A 4538-nucleotide genomic window follows, 5' to 3' on the forward strand; every position below is an offset into this window, starting at 1 on the left:
TTCTGATGTGTTCCCTGATGATGATGAATCATAGCTACGCTTAAATCTAGCTAGATAGGTATATTTTTTTCGAGAGTTGACCAGTTGTAGTCTTAATAGAATGTTATCAAGGCTGGGCTCTCCATGTGATACACAATACTAGCAGACGACTCAAGCTATGTTACTCACTAGATCACTGCGGCCGGGGGTTGTATTGTGATCATACCGATGCATTTCCCTTCCCATAGTCAGTCAGCTTCTACAGTCAGTCAGTTATGAACCGAACAAATAATGGAAGCTCAGCACCTACATAGATGTTTTGACGTAGGACTTACGTCTTTCTTTACTATTCATTCATTTATTTAGTCTACATCTAAACAGATAACACTGAATCAACAATTTGACGCCACAATACACGGTTCGAGGCCGCATCTTTCCATCCTCGAATACGCCCCACGCTCGCCAAGTCGTTCTGCACCTGGTCTGCCCATCTCGCTCGCTGCGCTCCACGTCGTCTCGTACCTGCCGGATCGGAAGCGAACACCATCTTTGCAGGGTTTCTGTCCGGCATTCTTGCAACATGCCCTGCCCATCGTACCCTTCCGGCTTTAGCTACCTTCTGGATGCTGGGTTCGCCGTAGAGCTGGGCGAGCTCATGGTTCATTCTTCGCCGCCACACTCCCTCTTCTTGCACACCGCCAAAGATGGTCCTAAGCACCCGTCTATCGAATACTCCGAGTGCTTGCAAGTCCTCCTCGAGCATTGTCCATGTTTCATGTCCGTAGAGGACAACCGGTCTTATTAGCGTCTTGTAAGTGACACATTTGGTGTGGTGGCGAATCTTTTTTGACCGCAGTTTCTTCTGGAGCCTGTAGTAGGCCCGACTTCCACAGATGATGCGCCTTCGTATTTCACGACTGACATTGTTATCAGCCGTTAGCAAGGATCCGAGGTAGACAAATTCCTCGACCACTTCGAAGGTATCCCCGTCTATCGTAACACTGCTTCCCAGGCGGGCCCTGTCGCGCTCTGTTCCGCCCACAAGTATGTACTTTGTCTTTCAGGCATTCACCACCAGTCCAGTTTCAGGCGGGTGTACAGTTCTGCCACCTTTGCAAATGTTCGGCCGACAATGTTCATGTCATCCGCGAAACAAATAAATTGACTGGATCTGTTGAAAATCGTACCCCGGCTGTTTCACCCGGCTCTCCGCATGACACCTTCTAGCGCAATGTTGAACAACAGGCACGAAAGTCCATCACCTTGTCTTAGCCCTCGGCGCAATTCGAACCAACTGGAGTGTTCGCCCGAAATCTTCACACAGTTTTGCACACCATCCATCGTTGCTTTGATCAGTCTGGTAAGCTTCCCAGGGAAGCTGTTGTCGTCCATAATTTTCCATAGCTCTACGCGGTCTATACTGTCGTATGCCGTCTTGAAATCAATGAATAGATGGTGCTTTGGGACCTGGTATTCACGGCATTTTTAAAGAATTTGCCGTGCAGTAAAAATCTGGTCCGTTGTCGAGCGGCCGTCAATGATAATTTCCCACGAACTCATTCACTAATGGTGACAGACGACGGAAGATGTTCATCTGGGATATCACTTTATAGGCGGCATTAGGGATGGTGATCGCTCAAAAGTTCTCACACTCCAGCTTGTCGCCTTTCTTGTAGATGGGGCATATAACCCCTTCCTTCCACTCCTCCGGTAGCTGTTCAGTTTCCCAGATTCTGACTATCAATTTGTGCAGGCAAGTGGCTAGCTTTTCCGGGCCCATCTTGATGAGCTCAGCTCCAATACCATCCTTACCAGCTGCTTTATTGGTCTTTAGCTGTTGGATGGCATCCTTAACTTCCCTCAAGGTGGGGGCTGATTGGCTTCCATCGTCCGCTGAACTGACGTAGTCATCTCCTCCGCTGCCTTGACTTTCACTGCCTGTACTCTCAGCGCCATTCAAATGTTCCTCGTAGTGCTGCTTCCACCTTTCGATCACCAAACGTTCGTCCACACGAAGCCTTTGCGGGATGCGTTGAGCTTCTGGTAGAACTTGCGTGTTTCTTGAGAACGGCACAGCTGTTCCATCTCCTCGCACTCCGCTTCTTCCAGGCGGCGTTTCTTCTCCTGAAAAAGGCGGGTCTGCTGTCTCCGCTTCCGTCTATAACGTTCCACGTTCTGTCGGGTACCTTGCTGCAGCGCGACCGCCCGCGTTGCGTCCTTCTCCAGAATCTGTCTGCACTCTTCGTCGAACCAATCGTTCCGTCGACTTCGTCCCATATACCCGACGTTGTGCTTCGCTGCGTCGTTAATGGCTGCTTTAACTGTATTCCATCAGTCCTCAAAAGGGGCCCCATCGAGCTCACCCTCTTCCGGCAACGCTGCTTCGAGATGCTGCGCGTATGCAGTGGCGACATCAGGTTGCTTCAGTCGCTGTAGGTCGTACTGCGGCGGTCGTTGGTACCATGTTGATGACGGATAGTTTTGGGCGCAGTTAAACCATCAGATAGTGGTCAGAGTCGATGTTAGCGCTGTTAGCGTTAGTTATAATGTCGGAGAAGTGCCGTCCATCAATCAGAACGCGATCGATTTGAGATTTTGTCTGCAGTGGTGATCTCCAGGTGTACCGATACGGGAGGCTGTGTTGGAAGTAGGTGCTGCGAATGGCCATATTCTTGGAAGCGGCGAAATCAATTAGTCGTAGGCCGATTTCGTTCGTCAGCCGGTTTGCGCTGAACTTCCCAATAGTCGGTCCTTGAGCACATCGGCGAGTATGCGTGTGCTCCCGATGAAGTTGAGAGATTTGCAGTTCCACGAACCGAGTTTCCAATCGCTAGTCCCTTTTCGTCGCAATGGTCTTCGCCGATGGTTCCGGTCCGTACTCTCTTGTTGATTGTTCGTTGCGTGAGTTTTTTTTTTGGCTGGCTTGCAGGGCCTGACACCAAACCCCCTAAATTTCCGGTGGACCATGGTGCACAGTTTCACTTAGAGTCCCTTGCTGGCACTCGGGCGATAATCAGCCGCCCCTAACATGGAGAACAGACGCTGTTGTGAGCCGATCCTGACGTGGAGAACAGACGCTCAGTAAGATTTGCACCTCCGCAGAGGAGCAAACCGCCCCCTTCCCTGTCAGCATACGACCATAGCTCCCACCGGGGTTGGTTACCCGATCTGCCTTAAGGTTGCTCGTATCCAGGCCAGCACCGCGGGGAGGTAGGGATAGGAGTTGCTGGGTAAGAGGCTAAGGACCGCGAGGTGGGGTCTATTTTATTCCTTCAGGTACGCGAAGTACCAATGGTACGCTTTACCCAGCATTTGCCGTGCCTTTCTTTACTATACTGGGTGTCATTTAGATTTTTGGAAACCGAGAGCGTTACGCTGGAAGGGAAGATTTCGAACGTTATGTACTAGCACCTTTATCTTTCGATGGATTTTGAAGATTTATATACCAATCGACTCGGACACTCTCCAGCAATTTGCCTATTTCATTGAAACTTAAAATTATTAATGATAAGCTATTAAAAATTTCAATTCTTGTCTAAGCCAGTAAAAATTTCATATATAATCAATCTCGTGCATTCCTAACACGGACATCAGAATTCGGTATGTCACGGGCCTTCGGGCCCACCGCAAGATTTTATTTTTGAATAAAAGAAGCAGTGCCTGCCGTGTGCGAGTCACTACAATTTGAAACAGCAACGCGTACTGACGTGCTTTTTGCTCGCGCCTTTCTCGTTTCGTTCGTTCGTTCGCTGTGTTTACCTACACAGCATGCAGTCGCCAGCGGGAGAGCTGTCGGTGGGTGGTGGGTCTGCGAATATGCATGAAAGTAGAGGGTGGCTTTGTTTTTATTCTGTGGTTGATGATGCTCGGATGCAGTGGTATCGGTTGCGATGGATGCAATCGCCCATCGCATCGCTCGGAGTTCACGGCTAGAGGCCGATGACCAGGCGGGTGCTGAGCTGTCAAATTTTTGTTGCCACCAATCGAGCGAATGCCGACGGCACTAACACCAAGCCGTAGTCTATGAAAAATAAACACTGCAGTGAGTGAGAATGTTCTGAAACGCACAAAGTTTGGATTATGCAAGAAACAACTGTTTCTGCTCAGCACAGATTTTCTTCTACCAACATAATTATTTATCTGCATATTTCGCGTAAGGAATAAAGTGAAAACACTACATATTTACGGATCCAAATCGGTATTTTTGTTCTTGCGATTTTGAATTTAATATGTGCTTTCGACACCACTCTCTCTTGTAAAAACGGTAAACAATACAAATTTTTACAAATACCACCACAATTTATGATAGTATATGAGCATTTTGACATTGGAGTATAAATTTATGCGCCAAATAAGAGGGTACTGTCATACTTGCCAAACTCCATATGAAAAAAATCCGTTGTCCCCCCTCTGCCGATGACGGCTGAGGCAGCGATGGCAGCGGTGGTGGATGAAGAAGAATAAAATTAGCACAGAGAGATTTGGTCTGCTTATCCACGGAAAGTGATTGGTTTCATAATCCACACCACATGATACCGGGATGGGTACGAGTCATGGCA

This window comes from Armigeres subalbatus, unplaced genomic scaffold, assembly GCF_024139115.2.
Source record: "Armigeres subalbatus isolate Guangzhou_Male unplaced genomic scaffold, GZ_Asu_2 Contig515, whole genome shotgun sequence".
In the NCBI taxonomy this organism is placed as follows: domain Eukaryota; kingdom Metazoa; phylum Arthropoda; class Insecta; order Diptera; family Culicidae; genus Armigeres; species Armigeres subalbatus.